Source organism: Onychomys torridus, chromosome 9, assembly GCF_903995425.1.
Source record: "Onychomys torridus chromosome 9, mOncTor1.1, whole genome shotgun sequence".
Classification (NCBI taxonomy): domain Eukaryota; kingdom Metazoa; phylum Chordata; class Mammalia; order Rodentia; family Cricetidae; genus Onychomys; species Onychomys torridus.
The window spans coordinates 110,893,316-110,908,788 of NC_050451.1; the positions used below are offsets into that span (position 1 = coordinate 110,893,316).

General features: G+C 40.7%; 2 protein-coding genes across 6 annotated transcripts in view; one reads left to right on the forward strand and one right to left on the reverse strand.

The window, feature by feature from the left end:
* Pcca (propionyl-CoA carboxylase subunit alpha) overlaps positions 1–15,473 on the forward strand; it is a 387,394-nt gene that overhangs the window by 363,295 nt on the left and 8,626 nt on the right. The gene's annotated exons all lie outside the window — the stretch shown is intronic.
* The window catches only part of Ggact (gamma-glutamylamine cyclotransferase), a 30,108-nt gene that overhangs the window by 13,982 nt on the left and 653 nt on the right, over positions 1–15,473 (reverse strand). The window contains exon 2 of one of the 2 annotated variants that reach the window (XM_036199585.1): positions 11,232–11,346. The exons of the other annotated variant lie outside the window; for it this stretch is intronic. The gene's annotated coding sequence lies outside the window, so the exon portion shown is untranslated. The remainder of the gene's footprint in view (positions 1–11,231; positions 11,347–15,473) is intronic. 2 annotated transcript variants of the gene reach the window in all.

Genomic DNA, 15,473 nt, shown 5'->3' on the forward strand with positions numbered 1-15,473 from the left:
CAAGTGCTCCAGATCTAGGAGGTGACTCAGGTAAGAGCCTGTTACCCAGGGAGGCATGTTCAGACAGCTGTAGGCCTGAAATGGGATCTGGAATTTGCCAGTTCCATCTCAGCAAGGTGGGAAGCAGTTCAGGGTAGGATACCACTCTCTGGAGGAAGGCAGTGACACTTTCCAACTTGATCCAGGTGATTGATTACACAGTGAAAATCATTTTGTGTGCAAATTATTTAATAAAGAGTTGATATCGAAAACACTAATGAGTCAGGCATAGTGGTACACACCTATAATTCTAGAATTCTGGCTTATGAAGATGACAAATTCAAGGCCACCATGTACTACAACAACCCTATTTCAAAAATAAAAACTAATGAGCACATACCAAAAAAGGGAGGCAGGCAGCTTGCAAGCCACTGAGCCTCTTGTCTTTGCAAATGTTATCAGGGAATCCAACATGCCTCCTAATCAGAAACAGGTTCCTCATCTTCAGTGTTTCCACAAGCAACAAGTTCCTGGAGTCTTTCTGAAATGGACTTATGCTACCCTGTTAAACTCAATCACTTTCTGGAACCTGACTCACAATGAAACAGAGTAAGACATGTTCCTCTGCAGATGCTATATAGGTTCAAAGAAAGGAGGCTGAGTCTGGGTCAGCAGGCAGAGGAGGTACAGAATGCAGGTTGCGTAGGGTGCCCCATGCCCAGACACTGGCACATAGAGCCATAACTTTTTTCACCCACCTAGAACTCCAACCATGCTAACTGCTGACTAAGCAATGACTGCCCACACTTGGCTAAGAAACACAGCAAATGATCTAGCTTTTGGAGTATTTTCTAGGCTACTGGAGGGGAGCATGCTTTTAACTCATACTTGGCAACTGCTGACAATGTGTTTACTCTGCCTGGAACAAGCACTCTAGTCAAGAAAGGAAGAGCTAACAATCCAGGTCTTGTCCTAACTTATCCTCTGTTAGTGGGAGATGCGGATGCAGGGAAATGGAGCATCTAGGTCTGGCTGAAGGTGGGTAATTTCCAGTCTGCCTCTGCCCCAAGGGCTTTGCAGTTTTACTTTGAGTCAACTTGGGCAGAAAAGCAGTCCTTGCCTGAAGATTGCTCTCCCTTTCCTTCATTTGTCTACAGCATGACTCCTTTGCATCTTGGAACTTGTTAGAAGTACTCCAACTGTTTGAAACAGGAATGTCTACACTATAACACTGTTTTCTTTTTCAAGGACAACTCAAGCTATAGTAATTCTCTCTCTCTCTCTCTCTCTCTCTCTCTCTCTCTCTCTCTCTCTGTCATTGCGCACACGTGTGTGTGTGTGTGTGTGTGTGTGTGTGTGTGTGTGTGTGTGTGTGTGTTTTTTCTGGGTATCAAACTCAAAACTCCAATAGTAGGCATGTGCCCTACCGGTGAACCATATTTCCAGCTCAATTTAACATAAACTTTGCATTACCAACATAAAAACTATGTCACAAGAAGCCTGGGAGAGTAATTTAAAATACTGCACAAAGACATTCTCTACACCTCTAGGTAGTTTGCTACCAAAATACCTGAGAAAGATAAGAATTTAACCCATTTAAACAACTCTTATACTTAGACGTGTGCCCTACTCAAAGTGAAGAAATTAAAAACACAAGTGAGGTTCCTAGGTAGGTTGCCAAATGTATTCTATTTAGAAGATGACCCATCAATGTCTTTAGGACAGAGAGCCAAATCACATCACGAAGTTCAAGCTCAAGGCCAAGGTCTTGGTTACTGGAAAAAGCAAGGCTCAATGGGAGGGGATATGGGAGCTACAGTAGCTAGCTAGGCTCAACATAGGACAATCAACAGGAATACTTAGAAGATAATCACGATGTTAGTAATTCTTTGTGGTGAACAAACACCTGACAGAGCATATTATGATGGTAGGAAACGTTCATTGTGGCTGATAGTTTGAAGTGTACAGTACACAGTGGGGGAAGGCAGTAGAAACTTTTTACTGAAGCAGGAGTGTGAAGCTGCTTGGTTACAACCAGGTATAGGCCCCAAGGCTCATTCCTTACCCCCAAGCCACTTCCATCTAGGCCCCATTTTAAAGGTTCTGCAACCTCCCCAAATAGTAATGAGGACAAGGCGTTCAAACACATGAACCTACTCTATGGAGGTCATATTTGAAGCACAACAAGCACCAAATACAATCAAAAGATATCAAACTTGAAACTCCACTTATTCTACTAAAGGTATATTGAATACAACCTAGAATCTCACACTAGGTAGCCATGCCTGTTAGTCCACCCTGTCTCAGGCCTGCTGCTTGTTGTCATTTTCAGGTCAGGGCCCAGAGGCACCCTACCAGGCAACAGCTATCATACTCTCTGCAATTCCAGAGAGGAAACAGAAACCAAGGAACAAAACACCCACCCAAAAAGACAAGTAAAAAAAAAAAAAAATCAGCACCTAGACCTATAGCCATCCCAAATCCAGATGACTAGATGCCAGCATAAAAACACAACAGCCAGGGAACTAACTATGTCTTCATGAAGCCCAGCTGTCCTACCACTGTAGGCCCTGAATATTCCAACATAGTTGAAGCACAAGAAAAGGACCTTAAAACTGACTATATGAAGATGATAGAGATCTTAAAGAAGAAATGAATAAACCCCTTAAAGAAATACGGGAAAGCCAGGCAGTAATGGCACAGGCCTTTAATCCCAGCATGCAGGAGGCAGAAGCAGGTGGATCTCTGTGAGTTCAAGGCCAGCCTGGGTTCCAGGACAGCCAGAAGTACACAGAGAAACCCTATCTTGAAAAACAGCAACAACAACAACAAAAAAAAAAAAAAAAAAAAAAAAGGAAAATACAAACAAACAATTGGAGGAAATTAATAAATCCCTTAAAGAAATCCAAGAAAATACAAATAAGCAGTGGAAGGAAATGAATAAAACTGTTCAAGACCTGGAAACAGAATTAATAAAGAAAAACTGAGGAAATTTTAGAAATGAAAAATTTAGGAAGGCAAACAAGAAGTACAGAGGCAAGCTTCATCAACAGAATACAAGAGATGGAAAAGAGAAGTTTAGGCATTGAAGATACAATAGAAGAAATGGATACATTGGTCAAATGTTAAATTAAAAAAAAACTCCAGACACAAAACATTCAGGAAAAGATCAGACTTAAGAATAATAGGAATAGAGGAAAAAGAAGTATCCCAGCTCAAAGGCCCAGAAAATAATTTCAACAAAATCATAGAAAAATTCCTTAACCTAAAGAAGGAGCTTCCTATAAAGGTACAAGAAGCTTACAAAACACCAAGTAGATTGGACCAAAAAAGAAAGTCCCCTCAGTACATAATAATGAAAACACTAAACATACAAAGAACGAATATTAAAAGCTGAAAGGGAAAAAGACAAGTAACATATAAAGGAGGACCTATTAGAATTATACTTGACTTCTCAATGAGGACTCTAAAAGCCAGAAGGGCCTGGTCTGATGTCCTGCAGAGTCTAAGAGATATCAGCTCAAACTACTATATCCTTCAAAACTTTCAATCACTTTAAATGGAAAAAATAAGATAATTTTTGATAAAGCCAAATTTAAACAATATCTATCTACAAATCCATCCTTACAGAAGGTACAAAAAAGAAAACTCCAACCCAAGGAGGTAAACTATACCCATGAAAAACAGGGAATACTCTCAGCCAGAAAAATCAAAAGAAGGGAAGCTCGTGTATGCACACATGCATGTACACTCATGCATGTGCACACATGCATGTACACTCATGCATACACACACACACACACACACACACACACACACACACACACACACACAACCTCACCACCACCACAACCAATCAACAATCATTGGTCATTGATATCTCTCAATATCAATGGTCTCAATTCCCCAATAAAAAGACACACACTAACAGAATGGATGCAAAACCAAAATCCATACTTCTACTACATCCAAAAAGAAAACACACCTCAATCTTATGGATAGACATTACTTCAGGATCAAAAGTTGGAAAGAGATTTTCCAAGCAAATGGACCTAAGAAGCTGGTGTAGCCATTTTTAACATCTAACCAAATCAACTTCAAACCAAAACTAACCAAAATAGATAGGGAAGGACACTTTACATCCATCAAGGAAAAATCCACAAAGATGACATTTCAGTTCTTAACACAAGGGCACCCACATTTGTAAAAGAAATGCTAATACAGCTTAAATCACATATTGACCCTCACACACTGATAGTGGGAGACTTCAATACTGGATTCTCACCAATGGACAGGTCATCCAGACAAAAACTAAACAGAAAAATACTGGAATTAAACATGTTATAAACCAAATGGACCTAACATATATTTACATCTCACCCAAACACAAAGGAATATACTGTCTTCTCTGCACCTCATAGAACTTCCTCCAAAACTGGCCACATACTTGGACATAAGGCAAGTCTCAACAGATACAAAAATTTGAAATAACTCCCTGTATTCTATCAGACCACTACAGATTAAAGGTAGATATCAACAACAACAGAAAGCTTACAACTGAACAATTCTCTACTGAATGAAAAATGAATCAAGACAGAGATAAGAAAGAAACCAAAGATTTTCTAGAATTCAATAAAAATGAATGTACAGCAAACCCAAACTTATGGGACACAATGAAAAGAGTTCTAAGAGGCAAGTTCACAGTACTAAGTGCCTACATAAAAAAACTAAGGAGATCTCATACTAGCAAATTAGCAGCACACCTGAAAGGTCTGTAACAAAAAGAAGTCATCACACCCAAGAGGAGTAGGTGGCAAGAAATAAACTCAGGGCTGAAATCAATAAAATATACTGAGAAAGAAATCAGGGAAACAGTACCATTCACAATAGCCTCAAATACTATAAAATACTCCTTACTTGGGGGCAACTCTAACCAAGTAAGTGAAGAAATTGAAGAACATACCAGAAGATGGAAAGATCTCCCATGCTCATGAATTTGTAGGATTAACATAGTAAAAATGGCCATACTACCAAAAGCAGTCTACAGATTCAATGCAATCTCCATCAAAATTCCAACACAATTCTTTACATAACTTGAAATGATTATTCTCAACTTCATATGAAAAAACAAAAAACCCAGGATAGCTAAAACAATCCTGAACAATAAAAGAACTGCTGGAGGTTTCACCATTCCCAGTTTCAAGTTGTACTACAGAGCTATAGTAATAAAAACCACATGATATTGGCATAAAAAAAGACATGTTGATCAATGGAATCAAACTGAAGACCCAGACATAAATCTATACACCTATGGACACCCGCTTTTTGATTAAAAAAAAAAATAGCCAGAAATACACACTGGAAAAAAAGGAAAGCATCTTCAATATATGGTGCTGGTCTAACTGGACATGTGCATGTAGAAGAATGCAAGTAGATCCATAATTACCAGCCTGCATAAGACTTAAGTCAAAGTGGATTAAAGACCTCAACATAAAACCAGACACTCTGAACCTAACAAGGGTATAGCCTTGAACTTACTGGAACAGGAAAAGACTTTCTGAATAGAACACCTATACCACAGACACCAAGATCAACAATTAATAAATAGGAACTCATGAAACCAAAAAGCTTCTGTAAGCCAAAAGAACACCACATCATCAATAGAATAAAGAGGCAGTCTACATAATGGGAAAAGATTTTTACCAACTCCACATCTGACAGAGGGCTAATATCCAAAATATAAAAAGAACTCAAAAACTATGTATCAAAAAACCCCAAACAATCCAATTAAAAAATAGGGTACACAGAATTCTCAAGAGAGGAAACTCAAATGGCTGAGAAATCCTTAAAGAAATACTCAACATTCTTAGCCATCAGAGAAATGAAAATCAAAACCCCTTTGAGGAGTCCATCTTACTTACATCTGTCAAAATGCCTAATGTCAATAACACAAGTGACAGCTCATGTTGGCTGGGATGTAGAATAAAGGGAACATTCATTCATTGCTGGTGAGAGTACAAACTTGTACAGCCACTATAAAAATCAATATAGTGGTTCCTCAGAAACTTGGGAATTGATCTACCTAAAGATCCAGCTATACCGCTCTTGGGCATATGCCCAAAGGATGCTCCATCCTACCATAATGGCACTTGCTTAACCATGTTCACTGCTGCTCTATTCAAAATATCTAAAATTGGAAACAACCTAGATGTCACTCAAAAAAAGAATGGATAAAGAAAATGTGGTGTATTTTTGCAATGAAGTATTACTCAGTTGTTTAAAAAAAATAGCATCATGAAATATATCAGAAAACAGAACTAGAAAAAGTCATCCTGAGTGAGGTAACCCAGACCAGAGATAAATTATGGTATTTATTGGCTTATAGGTGGATATTAGCCTTTAAGTACACAGTAATCAAACTACCATCCATAGACCCAGAGAGGTTAGGTATAGAGGAAGGGCTTAAGGGGGACACATAGATCTCCCTGGGCAGGAGAAATACAATAGATTTTACAGGTGGATTGGGAGCAGATGTGGGTGGGGATGGGAATTCGGAGAATCATGTGGGGAGGGGGAAGGGAGAAGGCAGCTGGAATTGAGGATCATTTGAGGGAGGATATGGAAACCTGGTATAGTGGAAACTTCTTTAAAAAAATATGAATGTGATCCTAATGAAGTCTCCAAATAATGGGGAATACTGGGTCTCAATTGGCCATCTCTTTTAATCAACTGAGTTGTTGGTCAAAGGGGTCCCAAGGAAATTCCCAAACAACCCAGGCTGTTGCTAAGGCAATGGTTTCCCCTCTACAAACTAACAGTGGAGCTCCACTGCCAAAGATAATACCTATACAACTCATTGAATATAGAGAAGTAGAGCTGGTGCTTACATGGAGTGAGCCTTTATCCCTACATTCTCTAGTGCCTTTGGTGTGGGAAGTACTCTTCAGGCTGCCAAAAGAGAAACATAAATACCAACCCAGCCACAAAACCTTTGACCTGCCTGCAAGATATGCTAGGGCAATTGTGGCACAGAACTTGTGGGAGAAGTCAACCAATGTCTGTTTTGACTTAGGGTCCACTGCGCGAGATGGATCCTATATAGCCACTGCTTGTGTGACCAAGAACTAGAGACCAGATAGCCCAAAGACCTAGGATAAAACCAAATACTACTGCCTTATTCAGTCATCATCAGAGAAGGTCCCTCTGTCGGTAGATAGAACAGATCCAGAGACCCACAGTCAGACTTTACATGAAGAGTGAGTCTAAATGGGAGATCTCCATTAAATTTCTCCTCTCAGAGAACACAGAGGAAGGGCCGAAAAAGTCTAAAAGTCAGAGGAGTCAGAAGGCCCCACGAGGCCTCTGAGTCAATTAAGGAGCATCTGAGCTCACCGAGACTGAAGCAGCAGCACAGGCCTCCCTGGGTCTGTCTGCACAAGGCCCTCTGTGTGTATTAAAGCTTTCAGTTTAATATTTTTATGAGACTCTTGAGTGTGTGAATAAGTGGGTCTCTGATCCTTGTGGCTATTATTAGGATTCTTTCCTTCTGTTGGGTTGTCCTGTCCAGCTTCAATGTGACAGTTTTTGCTTTTTCTTATTATATTTTATTTTGTCATATTTGGTTGTTATCTCTTAGAAGTCTCCTCTTTTCTAATGAGAGACAAAGGGAGTGGATCCAGAGGGGAAGCGGGGTAGGGAGGAACTGGGAATAGTAAAGGGAGGAGAAACTGTAATCAGGATATATTGTACCAGAAGAAAAAAAAAAAAGACTATTTTCAATAAAAGAAAAAAAGAAAAAAGAAACTAAACTAAAAGCCCAGAACTCAAAATTAAGCCTGTTCTTTCCTACTTTCCCCAAAGCATTCACATTATACCAATGCTTGTATTATCCCAAGTTGAATTCAATTAAAACAGTTGAGAGATAATTCAAAACTCAAATCACAGAAGATTTTCAAGTTTAGTATATATTTGCCATTTAAATTCACCATTATTTTTATCATCATGGGATTAATGAAACAATAATGCTGAGCAGAAATGTTAAGAAAATGAGAAACCTCAAATCCCTATGAAAATGACTTTTTTTAAAAATAATTTGTTCTCTGTAGTTTTTTTCTCTTTTGGGGAGCCCACCATCAAATAATTCACACACGGAGGCTTATTCTTAATTATGAATGCCCAGCCTTAGCTTGGCTTAGTTCCTAGCCAGCTTTGCTTAACTTAAATTGTCCCATCTATCTTCGGCCTCAGGGCTTTTCCCTTTCTCTTACTTCTGTAAATCTTACTCTTACTCTGTGGCTTGCTGTGTAGCTGGGTAGATGACCCCTGGAGTCCTCCTCCTTCTCTGGCTACTTCTCTCTCCTACTAGATTTCTCCTTCTATATCTTCTCTCTGCCTGCCAGCCCTGCCTATCCCATCTCCTGCCTTGCTATTGGCTGTTCAGTTCTTTATTAGACTATCAGGTGTTCTCAATAAGCAAAGTAACACAGCTTCACTGAGTTAAACAAATGCAACATAAACAAAAGCAACACACATTAAATTAATTTTCTACGATAGTTCTCAAGTCAGACTTGAGAAAAAAGGATGATATCAAAAAGTAGAATTAGTCTGTGAGCGTCATTACTTAAGAGCTGAGCACTGATTTCCAGAATCACAATTCTAAGCCTGCCTCAGTCAACCTTCTTGACAATGTTAACAGTTTCTTTAGCACATTTAGCCACCACGTTGTAAGCTACCTTGTGCTGCCTACACTGCTGATAAAAGAACCTTCTATTTTACAACTTAACAGTGTTTGCAACATGCTTCTCACTGGTTTCTAGGCAGCAAAAGGGGCCTAGAAACCCCTCTGTCAAAGCGGATTCTATCCACACAAGCCCATAAACTGTCAGGAGCCATGCAGCCTAGTCTTGGATCAGCATATGACTACTTGTCCAACAGGTTTCCCTTGGGGCAAGACACCTGTGGAAACGGACTCTCACTCAGCAAGGACCAGTGGTCCACAGGACGGTACAGGAATTTGCAGAGTTCATGAAGCTTGCAGGCTCTTTTCTCTCTCATCATACTTTGTCAGTCACACATGCAACAGCAGTAATTTTCCCTGGAAATTCTGTTCCTTTTCAAATACTTTGCCCTAAGATTCAGCAGAGGGTTAATGCTTCTTAAATCTCTTATCTGGAATTACTAACTACAACTCCCAACCTTGGGAACTTTTCTGACTCAATGGAGATAGTTAGGTACACATGAAAAAACAACACTTGGAACATTAACCATGTTTCACAGTTTGGGAGGAGAGCAGGGCATGCATCCACAGACTTGGAAGGAAGCCTCAGGAATACACATGGTGCCAACTGTTGAGAGTAACTTCCCTGGACACCAAGCATAGAATCATTGGTAGGATCTGGTATGCTCCAAGAGGAAAAAATACAAAATGCAAAATGTGGGATGGATAGATCCATGTTCACCATACACAGGAGCTTATGTTGGTGGAAGAAGTATGGTATAGTGAGATAGGAAAAGAATGATTTATCAAGGTCTGCCTTTTACAGAGAGATTGAGACATGGGACCCTCTTATAGAAAAGGGAAATGTATAAAAATATATCTTGCAGACATGAAAGAATTGTGTGGGTTTGAATATTGTTGTCCTTAAAGCATTGTACCCTTGTCTTTTTAACTTTGTAACTGCATGTAGCTGCCAGTTGACTTAAGTGCTGCAATTTTAAGTGTGTAATTTTAGTTAAGCCTGCAAAAATGCTGAACTCTGTGTCTAGGATAAGGTTGTGCAGGGGGTGGGAGGTGTATTTGGGGACACATAAAGGGGAACAATGGGGACTCTCATAATGATCATGATGTATTCCTTAAGTTGTGATGTATTTCTTAAAGTCAAAAATAGAAGCCAATAATAAAGCTGCTCATGGACCCCTGGTTGACAAAACAAACAAACAAACAAACAAACACCCCACTGCTTAAGTATAAATAAAGATGCCTTAGCTATTTGGAACCATCTGAGTGCGATCACTTGGTGGTCAAAGTATTCCTTGTGCCAATGCCCCTTCTTGTCTCAGAACCTGAACCTTATGTGAGGCTGGACACGGGCAATAAGCTATTTTTTTCTTTTCCTTTTTAAAAATGTATTTATTTGTTTATTTGTTTGTTTGTTTGGTTGGTTTTTCGAGACACAGGAGACAGGGTTTCTTTATGTAGTTTTGGTGGCTATCCTGGATCTCGCTCTGTAGACCAGGGTGGCCTCGAACTCACAGAGATCCTCCTGCCTCTGCCTCCCGAGTGCTGGGATTAAAGGTGCGTGCCGCCACCACCCTGCTTTTTTTTTTTTTTTTTTTTACAAGATTATTTCTATGTAGTCTTTGCTGTCCTGGAGCTTGCTATGCAGACCAGGATGGCTTCACACTCACAGAGATCCTCCTGCCCCTGCCTCCTGAGTGCTGGGGTTAAAGAAATGCACCACCACATCTGGCATTATAAACCAATTTTCTTAACAGTAAGTAACAATGAGTTAGTGGTCTATACTTTCTTTCTTTAAAGATTTGTGTCTTGAGTTATGTGCATGGGGTAAGGGTGAGTAGAAATGGGTGCAGGTACCTTCAGAAACAAGAAACAGGTATCAGACCCCCTAGGGATAGAGTTATAAAAACTCCCCTTTCCCTATGGTGGTTTGAGAATGGCCCCACAGGTTCATAAGTTTAAATACCTAGTCCCCAGTTGGTACAACTGTTTGGGAAAGATTAGGAGGTATATCCTTTTTGGAAGAGATGTATCACAGGAAGGCGGGCTTTAAGGTTTTGAAAGCTCATGCCATTCCCAGTCAGAGCTCTCCACCTTCTGCTGTGGATCAGGATGTGAGCTCTCAGCTCCAGCTCCAGTGTCTGCCTGCCTGCCACCATGCTTCCTGCCATGATCAGAGACTCATCCTGGAACTGTAAGATTCAAACACTTTTTCTATGAGTTGCTTTGGTACTGGTCAGTCTTATCACAGCGATAGGAAAGTAACTAAGACAACTACACACACATTTTCTGTCCTTGTATCAAATATGACAGAGGGGTCATTAACTTTTAAAAGCTGATGTAATGATTTGAACAAATGGACAATGTCTGGAACTTCGACTCTCATTCAGACCTAACTCAAAATGTCACCTTTCCCTACTCTTTGCTATGTGAAAGGTTTTAACGCCTTCCTTTTCTCTTTTCCCTGCCCTTCCACTGCGGCTGGAGGGATAGCACAGCAGTTAAGAATACTTACTGTTCTTCCACAGGACCTGAGTTTGGTTCCCAGCACCAGAGTCGGCCTGCTTCTTATAACTGTCAGTGCCTCCAGCTCCAGGGAATCTGTCACCATCTTCTGTCCTCTTTGGCCTCTTGTATATATACATAGAGATGCAAATCAATGTGGCAATATATAATGTACCCTAATAAAATTTGCCTGGAGATCAGAGGACAGAACAAGCCACTAGAGTAAACATAGAGGCCAGGCAGTGGTGGCACACACCTTTAATCCCAGCACTTGAGATCTCATGCCTTTGCTTGGGAATTACACATCTTTAATCCCAGCACTAAAAAGGAAGTGATATGGATAGCTAGGCTGAGAAAGGTATATGAGGCGTGAGGAGACAGTCCTTTTGGCTAAAGGATTTTCGACTGGAGAGCTTCAGAGACATTCAGTCAGAAGAATCATAGAGTTGGTGAAGTGAGACATTGCAGTGGCTTGTTCTTTTGTTGTCTCTCTGATCTTTCAGCATTTACCCCTTACCCCAATATCTGGCTACTGGGTTTTTGGGGTGTTTTTTTGTTAAAAGACCAATTTAAGATTCGAGCAACACATCAGTACAATAGGAGAGGGAGGGATGAGGGAAAATAATATTAATTTATATAATTTAAAAGGAGTTATGCCACTCGGGCTGACAATGCTTCTCTCAAGATCCATAGATTTCTAGCAAAATCGCCAGTACACAGCATGGTGCTCCCTTTTGAGTCAAGGGAGTCCAAGAGACTCCCAAAACAATACAGGCTGTTTCTGTTGCCCTTGGTGGCCTCCCAGAGGTTGAAGGCAAGTCCCTATTGCTAAAGACACCACTTACTTTGGACACAGGATTCCGAAGATCTGAGCTGGATGTGACCTGAAAGCCTCCTTTCTTAGGACTAGCTTTCAGAGTACCTGAGGGTACTATACAAGGTACTATGCCAATGGAGGGAAGCAACCAAAATCCATACCTAGCTGTGACAACTATGAACCATAACTATGATCAACAGAGCAAGAGATTCCTAAGAATGCAATAGTGGCACTCATATCTTGGCGGCAGCCAAGCTATCTAATTGGACTTAAGCAAGCTCAGAATGTGGTACCAGCCAAGTGATATCAATAAATCACCAACATTAAAGAAACCCCTGGGAAACCAGGGAAACAGCTCAGTGGGTAAAAGGCACTTGCCACCAGGCATGACAACCTGAGTTCAAGCCCTGGAACCATGTTGTGGAAGGGAGAACCGACTCCTATAAGCTGTCTTGTTTTTCACACACATAATAAGCAATTTTTTTTTTGTTTGTTTGTTTAAGAGGAAGAAAAGAACTCATGAGCTGCTCCAGATCAAAGTCAGGCAGCCATAGCCTATGTGTAAGATGAACCTTGCAGGGAATTTTAAACAACAGTGCGCACATACACACACACACACACACACACACACACAAACCAAAACAACCAACCCAGAAAATTAAACATCATTTGAGCATAGTTATGCACATTTGATATGTATTAGCCATGGCTACTTTAATATGGCAACTTCAGAGGTAGGCATTTGTATAAAGATTTCAGGCCTGCAAAGCCTGCATTTGTATTTGCCCCTTTACAGGGAAAGGTTGCTAAATCCTTGCCCTAGCCTGAAAGGATCAATGAACAGATACCACTTAGTTGCACAATATTTTACACAACAAACCCACATAAAAATTTGAGCATTTTGAGGTAATCTGCTAAGAGGTGATGATGACATTGTGGTCCCAGAAGAAAATGTTCCTTCTTTGGAGGTACAAACTAGTTATTTAAAGAACTGTTATGCTATCTAGAATAAAATATTTTAAATCAATCACTTTTTTTTTCTTGCAGTGTTAAGGGTAAAGCCCAAGACCTTGCAAATTTGAGGCAGATTATTTCTATGCTTCTATCTTGGGTTAAAATTTTTCCAACTAAGGTGCTCAGTGGTTAACAGCTCTAACTGCTCTTCCAGAGGACCTGGCTTCAATTCCCAGCACCAACATGGTAGCTCACAAATGTCTCTAACTCCATGATCTGACACCCTCACATATACACAGGCAAAATACCAATGTAAATGAAATAGAAGTAAATAAATTTAAAAAAAAAATCCAACTAAAAAGGAAAATCAGAACCTTGATAAGAAACAGAACTTATCATCAGAGAGTCTTTCCTTCCTTGGTCCAATCTGGTTCAGCTCTCCCTATGCCCAGGCAGTCTCAACACATCTTTTGGCTCCCTCGCTCCTTAGCTCTAAACATAGTTTGATATATTCATCCTGTCTTTTGCTCATGGTGTCTAAAACCAGGAATGTCACTGTCCCATTCCTCCATAAAAAGTCATCCTCTGCTCAAGGTTTAGCTCCAAAAGACCTTTGCTGTGTCCCCTGCTAAGAGCATTCACTCCAATAGCATATGACCTTGTACCTCATCCTTCTCATATTAGTGATAATATCTATTGACTCATAATGCCTTTTCTGTGAACTCAATTGAGGGAGCATAATAATACCTCACAAAGTAACCAGAGTCTACATAGCTCTGGGTTCCAGGGGCTGGGTCTGCAATCTAAGCAAGGCTGTCCTTTCCAGAGCAGTTTCATCAACAATACAGAGAAATAGTTTGACTGAAGGATGGATCTGTTAGTCAAGACCCGGGGTAGTCATGGTTAGCTCAGGCTCACTGAATAAAATGTCTAATATCTATTGGCTCCAGATGGGGAATGTTCTAGAGAAGACTGCTAAAATCATTTGATGTTGTCCTCCTACTGCTACCCTTCCTATGGGCCACATCCCTCTTCAAACACGACAGCACTAGTTTGTAGAGTGGAGGGTACAATAAAGTTACACAATGACTCCTTTTCAAGCACCGACAGAACTGGAGCTCTCACTAGACAAAGAGAAAACAACACGGGGGTGTTCTTTTTTTGATGTAAGCCCAGGATGTCCTCCTTCAGTCTTGAGTGCTAGGATTACAGGCATAAGCCACCACACCTGGCTTGACTGTATCATTTTAAAAAATAACTATTGCAGGGTTTTGGTTCTGTGCTACACACTGCCATCCACTATACAAGATCACCACCGTCATTAGTAGGATTCTACCTCACCACCTCACACATAATAAGGTGGTATTTGACCAGTGAGCTACATACCCAATCCCAACTTTGTTTTCCAGATCTAACCTTGGGCTTGTTGTATGCTAAAGTCATGGTTAGTAAAATTTACTAGTTTTTTTAAAAAAAAAAGTTCAGTACAAAAAGTCACCAATTAACTTTGCAAACTAAGCTTTTAAAGATGAATGTTCTCCGTTGGGAAAGACTGGTGTGCTTACTCAGGGGACTTCTGTCTTCTCCTGGGAGTGGGTTCAGAAAACTGCAGGGCTCCTCAAGTTAGCACTTCCATTACAGGAACCTGGCCAGGAGAAAGCCTTCAACACAAGACTTACCTCTCAGAGGTAATTCCAATTGATTCAAAGATAGCCTTTATTTTTAACTCATGATTTCTTACTGGGACCGTCAGCCTACTCTTAAAAAAAATTGCTCCTACTTTAACGTGTTTCCTTATTCCTCCAACATGTGAAAGACCCCCGGAGAGATCTCCCTTCAGGAGAGACCCCCGGCTCAATGAGCACGCAGCGACCACCGATCAGATGCAACAGCATGAGGTTTATTAAAACACAGGTACCTGGGGCAACCAAGCCTCTCGGAAGACCAGCGCGCCTCTGGGTTGGTGGGATGGGTTTTTATAGCAAGAAGCGCGGGAAAGCATTAGTCAAAGGGTTCTGATTGGATAGTTTAAACAAGGCGCGAATGGTTACAAAGCTCTGATTGGACAATTCAAGTGAGGCGTGAATAGTCAAAGGGTTCTGATTGGATAGTTTAAACAAGGCGCGAATGGTTCTGATTGGACAATTCAAGTGAGGCGCGAATATATAAGCATAAATCAAATGGGGCGTGGATTCAGGCTCAGGGCGGTTTGTGGGTTTCCTTGGTAACCAGATATGTGTGTCGACTCAACCCCTATCTAGAATTCCAGCTGCTCTGGTTGCCTTCTAGCTGAATTCCTTTGTTCCCCTACGTGCCTCACAAGCTAGGGGGTTTGCACAACAGGGCAATGCTTATCGGCTATCTGGGCTGCGGTGGGGCCATTCTATTTCCTGGAACTGTCTTTTGTTCCCTTATAAGCCTTGCAAACATAGCATTCCTATAGGGGTGCCGGGGGGGGGGGGGGGGTGTCTTTCACATGAA